The sequence below is a fragment of the Kogia breviceps genome, chromosome 1 (genome assembly GCF_026419965.1).
Source record: "Kogia breviceps isolate mKogBre1 chromosome 1, mKogBre1 haplotype 1, whole genome shotgun sequence".
Lineage (NCBI taxonomy): Eukaryota > Metazoa > Chordata > Mammalia > Artiodactyla > Physeteridae > Kogia > Kogia breviceps.
Genome location: NC_081310.1, coordinates 88895042 through 88909500, shown reverse-complemented (window position 1 = coordinate 88909500; position 14459 = coordinate 88895042). Strand labels below are relative to the sequence as shown.

Sequence of the window (14459 nt, the reverse complement as noted above, 5' to 3'; positions counted from 1 at the left end):
TTTCTGCTACACCAAATTATCTACTAAAATAATGACAGGTTTAATAATTTAAAAGTACGTTCCCATTTAATCCTTTTAATAAACCAGTTAAATAAGTACGTTGGTATTATCACTTCTACCTTGAAGGGAGGAAACAGAATGAAGTGACTTGCCCAAGGTCCTACAAGCAGAACAAAGACTGGAAATTAAATGCCTGATTCCAAATCCAAAGCTCTGTTTCAAGATGACACCCTTAGCACTGAAGACAGAGACCACAGCTGGGGTTGAAAGTTACCCCACGCCTTCCTAGATTGTTACCTTCTATCCGGTGCTCCGATTCTCAAGCTTTCCTCCTCCACTCTCAGTCCCACTCACCATTTTATATCACTGACTCTGCTCCCTCATCTGGCACAACACACGCCGAAAGCTTGAGTCACCGGCTCTCTTCCTAGCAGGTAGCCCCTAAACCCTTTTGTGAAGTACTGTATAGTTTCCATCGCCTATTTTCCCCAACTCGACCTCAGAGACAGAGGGACAAAGAAACCGGCCTTTGAGAATCTTTTCAGGATCTCCCGTTGCAAAGCCAGTAGCCAATCACATGCGCAAAATTCAGTAACGTCATCGGCTGCTGAGCAGAGTCCGGAACTGCTCCTTGTCCCGGGCCTGGAGTCCGGCAGAACTTCGCCAATTGTCCCAGCGCGCCCGCTCCAGAGGCAGCGGGGGAGGGGGGTGGGAGAGGAAAGGACGAGAAGGGGGAGATGGGACCGAGGAGGATGGGTAGGGGAGGTGGGGGGATACGGGGTGGCAGGGGTGTGAGACTAAAAAGATAAGTGGGACGTGGACTTAGGGTCCACGAGAAGGAAGGGGACGAGGAAGAGAGTTGCAGAATCAAAGGGAAAGAAGGGTAAGGGAGAGGAGAGAGTGGGGGAGGGAGGGAAGGGAGAGGGATGGGGAAAGGAAGAGGGTGTTAGAAAAAGTCCTAGCCTCGGGGTAGGGCTCTAAGATAGCTTCAGATGTTCACTGGCCTTCAAGGAGACGCCTCCCCTCTCCACTGTTCCTCAGACATACTCCAGGAGGTTTGAGAAATGACTCTGTTCCGGAACAGGAGAAGCGCTGCTAATGCCCAAATGGGGAGGGGGAGTAAAGCAGTGGAAAAAAAAAAAAGGGTATCTGTAACAGGTAGAAGTAGGCAAGAAAGCGAACAAGGAAAGTGTTGGTGAAAAGGGGCAAGAAAGATGAGGACGGGAGAAGGAAAGGCGGCCAGGAAGAGGACAAGGGCGCTCAGATCCAACAGAGTCCCCCTGGGTGCCCTCGCCCTGCTGCCTTCTGTGGACATCAAGAATGGAGGCAACCGGAAGTTGGTGAGTGTTTCACGGTATTTTCCAGGTCGTCTGTTTGTGGGTGCTTCCACACACAGTGGGAAGCCAAACTGGTTGTGCTAAAGCTTGGAATGGTGGAGGGACAGGGAGAAGCCAGAGAGGGGTCAGTGCTCCACACCACAGTATTGGTACCGAGTGCACAATGTAAGCACTAAATAGACCTTTGCTCAAATGGATAAAATAGCCATCTCCTATGCTGGCATAGGGCTTTCAGTTTGTAGAGTGGATTTTCAATCATGAATTCATTTCATGTCAAAACAACCTTGAGGGAGAGGCAGCCAGATAGAATCACTTTTTAGAGATGAGGTTTAGAGAGGTTCAGTGACTTACCTAAAGGCACACAAGTAACACCCCTCTCAAGGATCCTCTTTCTACTGCTGGTGGTGCACTCAAAGCTTTTTCAACAGCTTCTGTTTCTTATAGCATTGCAGTCCATTGTATTGCAATTTACTTGTTTAGTTATCAGCCTCCTCATCTAAACTCAGAGTTGGTGAAGAGAAGGAGCCTTCCCTTATTCATCTTTGTATTTTCAGCACTTAGCCCATAGTGGGCTCTCTCAGTACATTTAATTGGCTCTGGTAATTCATTCAGTCACAATTGGCACTCTGCTGTGTCCATTCTTACTCAGGCAGAGCATGTCTTCTGTCCAGATAGCATAGGTTTAGTCTTCATTCTCTTGTTCCTTATTTCATTTGTGCTGTTTTCTGCCTTCTCAGTTGCCTTTCTCCTTGCTTATATTCCTTTCATCCCTCCCCTCCTCCTGCATTTTGCTGGCATTTTTTTTTTTTTTGAATAGGATGAATAAGTGAAATGATGATGTTGGTCATTCAAACTAAACTGAATTGTTTAGATGAGGGGTCTGATAACTAAACAAATAATCTCCAATAAATGGCATATTGGGGATGTGCTTGATATACAGTATTGTCTCTGTAGGTTTACAAGGAACTCACTCTGGTTTGTTGTGTTTTAAGAAACTGATTAAGAAGTAGCTGGGGTTTTTTTCTTCCTGGGGGTGATATTTTACCTGGTAATTCTCCAAAGTACTTATGATCTCATGTCTCCTCTTGAGAACTGTCTGTTAATATGCCTGAATGTTTTCTTGCTGTTTTTATAAAATTGTATACCTGTAATGATAAATTCTGAATAGCCACTCCCCTGGGTGCAGATGAGTGATTATAATGTTATTCACAGAAACATGGATACATGGCAGAAATTATAACCTGGAATGGAATGTGAAAGCCTTGTTCTTTGGATTTAGAGCTTGCCAGTTGTTTATGACATCAGCATAAATTCCCTCAACGGATTCAGACTCCAAAGGAAAACTTAAGAGTGCTCTGAAAAGGTGGCATGCCCTTTGAAGTGGAAATAATGACAGTTCTGCTCAGGCAGGGTCACTGGAAGGAAATGCAGACTTTGAGTCTCCCCTTAGTAAGGGGAGGCCCAGGTTAATCACATTGAAAAACAGATAAAGAGAGCTCCAGTCATATGGGTCATATTGTTTCCCTGCTTAGAAACCCTCACTGACTTCCCATTGTCTGCAGATGATATACAGGTTTGTTAGCCGGGCTTATAATAAGATCCTGCACGGTCTGATGCCAATATGCCTTTCAGCTTTGTCTTTACTTCACTCACCCCATATCCCAGACATATGACGCTATTTGGAATTCTTTCTATAAACCCTTTCCTTTCCTGCATACATTCCCTTTCCCACAGTCACTCTTGATAATGCTCTTCACCCATCTTCACACATCTAAGCCCTAAAAAGCCCATTTTCTGTGGCACTTCCTTCAAGAAGGCTCCCCTGATTCCCTGATTGCCTCAGATGGAAATAATTTCTGATTTTTTTTGAGTCACAACACTTTATCTACTTTTAAAAAATTATGCATCACTCTTTACTTTGTACTGCGAGTTTCGCTTTCTTCCTAAATTTTAACGATTCTGCGGGTAGGGTTGATATCTGATTCGTCTCTGTATCTGGTACTGGTCCTAATACAGCATATTGCACTTAGAAGGTGCTTAATGAGTATTTATTTAATAAATGAATCAAAGATGCTTAACATCTTCAACTGTGAGAACTAGGTTCAAAATCTGCCAGTGAAGAGGAAATAGCAAACCAAAAAGGCTAGGAAGAAGTGGGCCAAGGAAGAGGGTAGATCATCCAGAAGCTGAAGCTCTATGAGTTTACAAGATGGGTGGAAATCTCTATTTATTGATTACCTTCTGTGTGTCATGATCCGAGCGAGGTGCTCTATATTCTTTATTCCAGAATAACCCTTTAATAGGTATTATTATGCACATGCTAAGGATGAGTTAACTAAGACTCAGAGACTAAGACTCAGAAAAGTTAAGTAACTTATCCATATGATGCATCCAATAAGTGTTGGGATAAACTTAGATCTCTCTGACCACAAAGCCCAGACTTTCTGCATATCTTCAGTACACTGCCTCCCTTGGTAGGAGCATGTGCTTCGTGTGTGTGTGTGTGTGTGTGTGTGTGTGTGTGTGTGTGTGTGTATGTGTGGTGGGGGAGGGCAGAGGTTATAGGTGGAAAGATTCCTTCTTGCATTGCTGGCCTGGGGGTGCTCACCTAAACAAAATTCACAATGCATACCTGCAATATGATAAAAAAAACAGTGTAGTGAGTTGGAAATGGGTGCTTGTGGTGGTGGTGTGATTTGTATCCACTGAATTCCATTTTTAATTGGATTTCTTGGTGTGTCTTCATCTATATCTTTGGGGGCTCAACCCAAAGGCCTTATAATTTGGGATTATTCTTCAGTTAACCAAGCAATAGACGTGTCTGGTTAAAACTAATAGAATGCCCTCACGTTTTCATAGCACTCTAGCACCTAGGCCACGAACTAAGATTGTCTTCTTATTTGCTCTCAGCTGTCTGGAGGGTTTCTTTTTTTTTTTTTTCTTTTTTTTTGCGGTACGCGGGCCTCTCACTGCTGTGACACAGGCTCCAGACGCGCAGGCTCAGTGTCCATGGCTCACGGGCCCAGCCGCTCCACGGCATGTGGGATCCTCCCAGACCATGGAGGGCTTCTTAATTCTTGGTCTATTTACTCATGGGTTCCAGTAGCTTTAAGACTCCCAGCATTTTAATGGACAAAGTAGCCCTTTCACCCACTGATTTCCTTCTGATTAATTGTTCATATTAAGAGTAGCAGAGGTGGGAACCAGGGACTTACTAATGTGCCTTTTAAAGCATACATTGCACCTGTGATTTCATTTTTCATCCATAGTACAGGACCTCACACATAGTAAGTGCTCAATATTTATTGAATAAATAAATAACTCAAATGAATAAAAATGTATTATGCTTCCAATTTAAGTGATGCTAGTAAGGAAGTTTATATGTCAGTATAACCCCTTATTGCTTGGTTTATGTCTCTTCTCTGCCCTTTCTGTTTCGGGAATCTACATTGCATGGGCCTTAGGGCCATGTACAGGGTCACAGGTGCACATTTGGGATGGTGGGACAAGGGGACAGAGCTCCCCTGCGTAACTGCTGCTGGCCTTGCCAGTGCTTGGGTCCAGAACTCCACTTCCCAGATTATAGAGAACACCAACTCCCCGAGTAGGAGTTGATGGTGATGGTGATGATGATGATGATGATGATGATGATGATGATGATGATTCAGCATTTCTCTAACTCCAGAGTTAAAAATACTCTTCATCACAGCCTACTTGTTATTCCTCACGACTACCATGACAGGTGGGTGGAGGAGTGTTATCTCCAAGGGAAAAACACACTGGGGGCTGTGGCCCAGAATGCTGAAGGGACCCACTTTTAGAATGGTTTACCCACCCCCATCACCGGGCTCCCTGGCCAGGTGATCTCACTCTGATTCTTCCCTAACACTAGCCACGCAGTGAATTCTTATATGTATTTCGATCACACACTGAAGAGAATGGCCATGTAAATAGAATTAGAACTCAGCGCCTTAATCTTTTATTTACACGCAGAGCCACATTTTTCTTTAGCAGTGAATGTCTGCTTCTGCGTTTGGAGGAAAGTGGACCAGTCTCATCTGAGGCCTCATTTAATAGATAACTCCAAGATTTGGGAGGGGAGTTACTTTGACCTGAGTAACTTTACAGCACAACACACTGATCACAAAGGACTCTCTTTAAACTTAATTTTCTACATTTGCTCTTAGGTTGCCAGGAATTATGCTACTTCTGCAGAAGTTACTGTGTAGTTTCCTAGTCTAAGACACTGAGGGCAGGAGTGTCAAAATATTCTCTCACTTCCTGCTCTACGTTCCTTTCTAATTTTGTCCTCCCCAAGCTCCCAATTCACTTCCGTTCCTAATGTTATAGTGCGGTCAGATGAAAGAAAGCTAGGGCCATAGAGGTATGAGTTATTCTGTCATGGGGACTTGTCTGTCTTTTCAGGTATACTTCCTTCCCTTCCTGTTGCTCTTCAGGGCAGGACCCTGTCCCCTCACAGGCAGTAGGATGCCCTAAAGGATCTCCTTGCTCAGCTCAGATATGCTCCGGCTCACATCCACTTCAGAGCCTCACAGCTCAGTCACGCTTCAGCTGCCTGCCTCCCTGATCCAGGCCTTCTCTCCAGCTCGCTGGCCCCTCCACCCTTTCTGGCTTGAGCTGCTGAGACCTTGCTCCTTTGTGTTCCCTCCCTCCATTATTTCTGTTGCTGTCTGGTTTTCCCTCCTGGAGTCTTGTTTATCTACTTTCTCTCTGGCTCCCAACAGCCTCTTGGGCCCAAAGTCACTACTCTCTGGGTGTAGCTTTACTCTCCCAGGAGGTGTACACAATATAAGTGAAACTGGAAGGTGAATAGCGTGGGGAAGAGAACCTTCCCTGTAAGAAGTTCCTACTATACTGATTAGCCTCATAGCTTGGTAAAGTGTGGCCAAGAGGTACAGATTGGGGCTTCCCTGGTGGCGCAGTGGTTGAGAGTCCGCCTGCCGATGCAGGGGACACGGGTTCGTGCCCCGGTCCGGGAAGATCCCACAGGCCGCGGAGCGGCTGGGCCCGTGAGCCATGGCCGCTAAGCCTGCGCGTCCGGAGCCTGTGCTCCGCAACGGGAGAGGCCACAACAGTGAGAAGCCCGCGTACCGCAAAAAAAGAGGTACAGATTTATAGAACCAGGGATCCTATTCTGTTAGATGATCCAAGAGATTTAGGTTTAGAAAGGACGGATCTGGGCTCAAACAGGTTTATTATTGCATGAAGGCAGATACCTTTTGGTTCCATCCTAAGCAGTTGTTGAAAATGAAAGGCTTTTGTTTCCTGGGTTTGGAATGGTGTGGGGCTTAGCTTTTCTAGGCTGAATGAAGAGGAGGGACTCTTTAGGCTACTTGGCTAGTTGGCTAACTAGCCTGTGGTGGTGGGCGTGAGGGTGGGGTTAAAACAAAAAGCACATCTTGATGTTAACCCTCTTTTCACTAAAAAAAAAAAAAAAAAAAACAGTTATTCCAAATGTTTTCCTATATCCAAATGTTAAAAAAGTATACAAGTTTAAGATGCCATGAGTAACTATATTTGCTATATATGCTAAAACCCTGCAGTCAATTTGCATGTTCTAGTCATTTTCTACTGACCCCTAATGGCCAGAGGTGGTTATTCCTAAGATCTTTTTTTTTTTTTTTCTTTTTTCTTTTTTCAGTACGCGGGCCTCTCACTGTTGTGGCCTCTCCTGTTGCGGAGCACAGGCTCCGGATGAGCAGGCTCAGCGGCCATGGCTCACGGGCCCAGCCGCTCCGCAGCATGTGGGATCTTCCCGGACCGGGGCACGAACCCGTGTCCCCTGCATCGGCAGGCGGACTCTCAACCACTGCGCCACCAGGGAAGCCCCCTAAGATCTTTTTGAGTCTTCTAGACAGAGGATGGAACTGATGTCCTTTCTGACTCCCTATTACCAAAGTTCAGTAATCCCTTGCCTTCTCTTTCTGCACCTCATTCTTCCTAAAATATTTTCCCATCTATGATTCTTAGAAGCATAGACTTTTAGAGTTGATAAGAATCTTAAGTAGCATCTAGTGCAAACTTCCCATTTAAAAGATGAAGAACCAAGGCTCAGAGAGGCTTAGAAACTTAAGCATGGTCACACAGGCAGCTAGTGGGAGCTGTGGTTATAATCCCAGTCTTCTGTTCTCGTTGCCATTTGATAGCAGTCCTGTGAACTAGCTAATTTGGAAGTTAAGTTGCCAGTTAGTGTGATTTTACTTCCAGTGACATCCACTCTTCCTGCTTTCCATCTCCCTATGCATTGTAGTGTGGAACTCCAGGACCCTAGATCTCAAGGGAAGTAACTCTACTATATGCCGGGCAGGTTAGAGAAGTTGGGGTGAGATGAGGAAGGAGTCCCTGAAGGTGCGAAGAATGGCATCATCACAAATGTCAGGGTCTTCATGGCAGATTCCGGTTCTCACAAAAGAGGAGGCCATGGGGCAGAAGCCACTTGCACGCCCTTTAGGGGTTAAAAGGGTGATGAGGAGGACAGGCCGTGTGTACGTGTACATGCTAGCATCTGTGTGGTGGAGAGCTGGAGGATGCTAACCTGATTGTGATGTGGGAGACAGAGACTAGAAGAGAGAAAAACGCAGAGGAGCTTTTCCTATTCTTGAGCTAGTGAGAGAAAAAATCTGGAGGCAGAAGTGGGCTTGCAGTAGGCTGGGCGGGGGGGGCTCTTTGGAGACTTAGTTAAGATTCTGAGGAGCAGAGACTGGGAAGTGGGTGGCAGAGAAGGAGGTGGGGACAGCTGTTGCTTTGATTTGCTATTGAGTCAGTGTTCTCGGTGCATTAGCACTGGGAGGGAGCCCTGGGCTGGCCCCCAACAAAAACAAGCCCCTCTGGAGCCAATACTGTGTTGTAGTAAGAACGGCAGTTGGGAGACAGAAAGGAAGGGGATCTAATCCCCAAAGAGCCCCTTCCTCACCTTAGCGCGTACCTTCTAGGACTGGGCTCTGTGCTCCAGACAAGTGTCTAGTGTTCTGTACTAAGAGGCTGTGGGGGGAGGTGATGAGATAGAGCAGAACGGATGGCTCAGTAAGGGCTGCTGGGAGTATGGGTTCTGTGCAGGGCTTTGACTTTCATCAGTTATTTCTCAAGCAAGTCCCTAAGGTCGGGCATGAAATCACTCCAGTTGGAGACAGCCTTGAGTCGTTTTAGAAGTGTCCTTTTACCCCTATCTCCTCATTCCCTTCCCTCCATGCTCACATACTCAGAAATCACAACAGGTATGACCTGGAGTCTGTATTCTAAAGCAATAGAGAGTCAGGAGTCTAGACTTTGAACTCTCAGATGTCCCTTGAACCAAGTGCAGGCACTTTTATACCCTTTCCCTAAATGTATCTAGCTGCTTTCACACGTATGTAATAGAACTGGGGGGGAAAAAATCACCCCATCTTAGGAAAGTACTTAGGAGAGGATACATAACAGAGTCAGTGTGGAGTAAATGAAAGCATAATTCAGTTTAACTTGTCGGAAAACATGTTTAGATATGAGAAAATAGGGACTGGGAATGGGAGGGAAAGCCCAGGGACCCTGGGGAGAAGGAAAGAACAGATTCCCTGAGGAATCTCCAACCAGGTGCCAAAGCCTTGCTCCTAACCCTCCAGAGCCTTAATACCTGTTTGAGTGCATGGATGCATTCTCTTCTCAACAAGCTCTATCTTATTCTTTGCTCTTTAATGTCGCACTTTAGATATTTCAGGCTGATGGCTTGGTGTGGCCGGATAACAATGCTGTGAAAAAGTTTAATTTGTTATAAGTCAGGCAAGAAAGCATTCATCTCGGCTGGATCTCATTTTACTGACTTGTTTTTACTGTTTCTCTTCACTGGGTCATCAGAATCAGGGTGTGGATGACAGGTTCGGGGCAGTGATCAGGAGGATCACATGGAGAAAAAGGTGGTCTGCTCTACACACCCACACTACTCTGGGTTCCCCTCTTCTGCCAATCCTAGCTGAGATGTAGTCTCTGCCCTTCACTTTTCTCACCTAAAAATGTATTTTTCAGCAGGTTGTTGTTCAATTAGCCTTACTTTGGGCCTTCCTGGGAATTTAACCCTTCTGTGAGATAGACACATTCTTCCAAGTCTGCAGACCTCACAGTTCCCGATATGGCAAATAATTCTGTTCTGACCCAAAGATCTCCTCTCTTTAAATCTTCTTGAGAGTCTCTTCTTCAATGTGGATATACATTCGATTTTGTTCCCCAAGATGCACATATATTCTAACCTGGTGACTCTCTTTTTTTCCTTCAGTATGTGTCCCTCACTACACACATGACAACTACAATTTTCACTATTTGTATCTGTTTTTGTTTTTTCTTGGTCATAAACATAGCGTTTTCTTATGACCCAGATACAGAGCCCTTTTCACAAGCCCGTTATTAATCAAAACCCCTAACGTCCAGCAAACCATATGGTTTAAACTCAGAGATCCTCCCCAAAGCAGAATTCAGGCTTTCTCTCCTGCTTAAACTCCCCAGGAGAGGGCCAGAATCCTCTTCTCCCCAGGGCTGAGGCTCAGTCCATCTGTCACTGACACTGGACTCTGGGGCTTGGAAACCAGAAGAGAGTTGGCATTAAGCAGCAGTTGAGGATAAATGAGAATGTGTGAGGCCCATGGGCTTAGTGATGGTGGTTTTTATATTTGTTTGAGATTATAGGATGGAGATTATAGGAGGGAATATATGTGTTTGGAAATATCTCATCCATAAGAACTAGTAAGAACAAGTGAGTATAATTGTCTCACTGTTAAGTTTGCATTTGCTGAGGGACAAATGATTAGGAGCAGATGGTAAAACGGGCCCCTCATTTTATGATAATGAGAGAACTTGACTCCAGGCTCTTCAAAGACTGACCTAGGCTAGGCTAAGTCTTAAGTTACTTGTCATCGATGTATTTATTAGAGGTTTGTTGGGTTTCCAAGGAGTATCAGGTATTTAAGTCAGAGACTCAAAAAACCAGTTCACCTTCTGGAGCTTTTTACTCTGTCTGAGGCTTTGGCTGGAATTCTAGAATCCAAATTGGAAGCAAAGAGCTAGGTCCCAGAAGAAAAATGAACACAAGAAACAAGGATCTGCATATTCCCAATGAAATCTGGTATTGGAAGTATAGGTCTCCATTCTATTTTGCTAACACCTGAGACTACATGAAGGAAATGGAGAACTAAGTAATGGCTAGCTTAGAGATGAATGGCTGAGATGTCAGCCTTCATTTCTTTTTCTGTTTTCCCTAGGGTGAGGTGATGCATCTGACCTTTCTGACCATGAACCGGAAGTAAATGAGCCAAAGGTGCTTATAATTAGCAATCAATACACAATTAGTGTAGGTCTAGCTGGGGTAAGGAAAAATAAATCCTTAGAGAAAACAACATTTTAGTTCGTTATATTATTTAGCTTTCTTATTCTCCTGGAGACATCCAGGAGAAAGATGGAGGGAGATGAGAGGGCTAAAGAATACCAGAGGTAAGAGCTCACATAGAAGAATGATACACATATTGAAACAAATGTTGGAGTCTCTGCATTAGAATCCTTTAAGAAACATGTTCTGCTCTTTATGAGAACGGGGTCTCAGGGAGATGAGTAGATGGGAGAAACTCCAGCTGTTACCATAACCCTAATTCTGTCTTCTTGAAGGCTCGCTCATGGAGATAAATCACTTCCATTACCTGTCCTTGGGGACTGAAGTTTCTCCTTGTATCAAATAAGGAAATGGAAGAGGGCTCCTGGAAATTAATTCTGGAAACCTGTCTCCCCAGCCTCACTCTGGTGTAGGTCATTCATAAGTGTTAACTATTATATGAACTATTATGCAAAACTGACATGGGGAAATCAGCATTTAGGGGAAGAGAAGCTTGTGTAGCTTTGATGTGATGGGAGGAACAGGCTGTCTAGTCTCAGACTGGCAAGGGCTGAGCATTCTCATTGGGATCATTGGCAGATACCCCAAAAGAGTAGCAGAGTCCAGTTTAAAGTTCCATTTCCTGAGATCTGGCCAAGGACTTGGACTCTGGGATAGGATGGTTATATTTAAGGCCATGTAGTCTGTACTAGATGGTTATAATGATGAAGGACATGAGTCGGGGATTTGATATTTATCTTCTATGCCTCCTATGTATTGAATTCCTCTATTATCTATTCTGATAACCTATCCTATATATTGTCTTTATGTTTACTGCTAAGGCTGAGGGGACAGGAACAATGGATACCATGACAGGACAATTAGAGTTGGTTGTCAGGCTCAGAGTGGTGTTAAGAGGTACATGCTCATAAACTGAGTAGGACTCATTTTGCATTCCACATTTATAGTGTATATGTGGTTATAGTATATGAGCAATGCTGTCTCAATCTAAACCACGACTACTTGTAGTTCTGTTTTAAATCTATGAGTCCATATATGGCAAAACATTCAGTTCTTTTGAGGCCAGTTGAGGTCACTGTATGTCCTAGTCTCCTGAACACTGCAAACAACACTTCTTTTCAACCTCAGTATTATTTGCTCTTTCTGTTCCCTTCCTACAGGGGATTAAGTGGTTATGAAGACCCTCCAGATCTATATCTACAGGTCTTGTCTACCTCTTTCTGGTGGAGCAGATCAGGGGTCATAACCAAGATCATGTGTGTGTTTGTGGTAGGGGGAGGGAAATTCCAGCCCTGTTCTGAGGGCTGCACTGTAGAGAGTAAAGAGATTAGGAGCTCGGATGGGGAGCAGGACCACGGAGAGCAGCAAGAAGAGCCTGGAGTGTCCCTGTCAGGGGCTAGCACCATGGAGAGCTCAAAGCACCTGGGGTTTGTTCCACAAAGAACAGGGCAACCAGGATCATAGGTTAAGGCAGCCAGCTCTCAAACATACCAAACAAACCAGACATCAGGGCTTCTGCTAGGATCATGCCACACACATCACTTGCTCTCAAAGGCCTCCTGAAGTACTCTGTTTGAACCTGCCACACATACAGCCAAGAGATTGTGCTAAAAAGTGAGGACCGCCACCAGACTGAGTTTGTCAACATGAGCCTCAGTAATTATGAAAATTACATTAGTATCAGTGGTGGTGGAAGAGGTTTTGACTTGCTACAACCAATTATGAATGAAATTCATAGTATCTTTCCTTGTGGGAAAAAGAGCACCACAAAGCCTGTGTCCCCTCAGAGACACACTAGGCATGAGGAAACCAACATGTGTATTACAGTCAGATAGGGTACGAGATGTGTCAAAGTCCGAGTGCTCTAAGGCACCCCAAGTTGCTGTGAACAGTCCAGTCTTGATCATACACAGAAAAATGGAATGGATTATGACTCTTAAAAAGGGTATTGTCCTCAGGACTTAGAGGCCTCTGTGTTAGTTGGGAAATTTAGCCACTCTCTTTAGACTTAGGGGAATTTCAGTAAAGGGACAGATAGTTCTGTCTTTCAGTACTTGTTGCTTCCGTGAAGAATATGTAGCTTTAAAGAGCTTATATTTTGTAAAAATCTCAGCAGCTTCATGTGTTCAAGACTCTTGACAACTTGACTTCTCAGTGCTAGAATGGATGGATCTACTTGTTATAACAGGATTGCATTGGGTTTTTACTTGGGTTATAAAACCTCTGAGCATCAGCTGGTTCTGACCTTGTAAAGAATCATCTCTGCTGCTAATCCTAGAGGAAGATGCAGATCTTTGGCCCCAGAGACTTGTTCTTCTCTATTATACAATTACGTGGAGTGTTTGTTCTTAATTTGACTGAGTTCTTAGAGACCCTGAATCTTTTTCTGATGGCTTGCTTTTCTGGTCGTTTGTTTCTCTCTATTTCTTATAAGCATTCCCATGAGGATGGCTGTTCTTGGAATTTATGGATGGACCTGTAGGACATGACCTTATCCAGGAAACAAAATGTTCCAGTACATGGACCTATAGCCAATGATTAAACAGGAAATATTAACTTTTAGCATGAAATATGAAAGGAGAAGATATAATTAACAAAACTACCTAATACCCTGGCTTTTTCATGCAGTAGTCAGTAAGGAGCTGGTCCAGTCCACAGCTTGCTTTCATGGAGAACCTGGAGCCTAGATTACCACCCTTCAGTGAAATTCCATTACTGAGAAATAGATGACAAAAAAGGGATTTGTTGGGCTGGTTCTATTGGAGTAGGAAACAACAAAGAATGTGACTAGCCACAGCCCCAGGGGTTTTATTATTTCTCTGATGAGAACTGTGAGGATATTTTCCTAGGTTATTTTTTTTGTGACCTAAGGACAAGCAGCTTTTGATTCTATTGTATATATTATTTGGACTGCAAGAAAGTAGTAGTAATAACAAGGGATACCAAAATCAGATCTAAGGATTTTCAGAGCAATGGCACAACTACTTAGTCTGCTGTTTCAAAGTGACCAGAGCACCCAAAAGATGCCATCTGTGGAATTTTATGGCTGCAGAGCTATGAGTCATTCTTCAAGTGAATAGTGAATGTCTCCAACAAGGCGCTCTTGAAATTAGATTTGGCCCTCCTTTTCTCCTCAGTTGGAAGGAGAGAGAGAGAGAGAGAGAGAGAGAGAGAGAAGACATCTAAGGGTAGTGAGCTGTCTCATTTACTGTCAGTCTAGAGCAGAGGATTTCAAACTGTATGTGGCCGAACCTCTTTCTGTGCCTTAAGGATTAGAGGGAGTATAGGGGAAGCCAAGAAGAAGGGTGAGAGGGCTCCAGGTCTTACTTATCTGTTTCAATAAGAGTAATTCTCCTTGGATCTGTTTTATTTATTTGATAAAGGAATTTCACATCTTTAAAGATAAAAGTGAGAAAACCACTGTACTAAAAGAAACTACTAAAACCAACAGGGCTGCCTAGCTCTAGGGAGAGCTTAGGACAGAATCTTTGGTGTAACTGCTGGATAGGCAGCTGATATGCCACAGCTTGAACCCCACATCAGACAGACTGTATGATACCAGTGTCTCTCTGATGGTTTCAACTTCTTTGTGCCAGAAAATGCACATGTCTGAAGGGAGAGCATCTCCTTCCCAGGGGTTCCCAGCTGCAACTGGGAAGAGAACAGGAACAGAAACAGAACAGCTACAGCTGCAACTAGGAAAAGAAACTGGATGGAGTAGGTCTGCCAAGCAGATCTGTGGGCAGCTCTAGAGT

At 44.3% G+C, this 14459-nt stretch overlaps 1 protein-coding gene across 2 annotated transcripts in view; it reads right to left on the bottom strand.

The window, feature by feature from the left end:
- Positions 1–14459, bottom strand: part of CADM3 (cell adhesion molecule 3) — a 32097-nt gene that overhangs the window by 13851 nt on the left and 3787 nt on the right. The gene's annotated exons all lie outside the window — the stretch shown is intronic.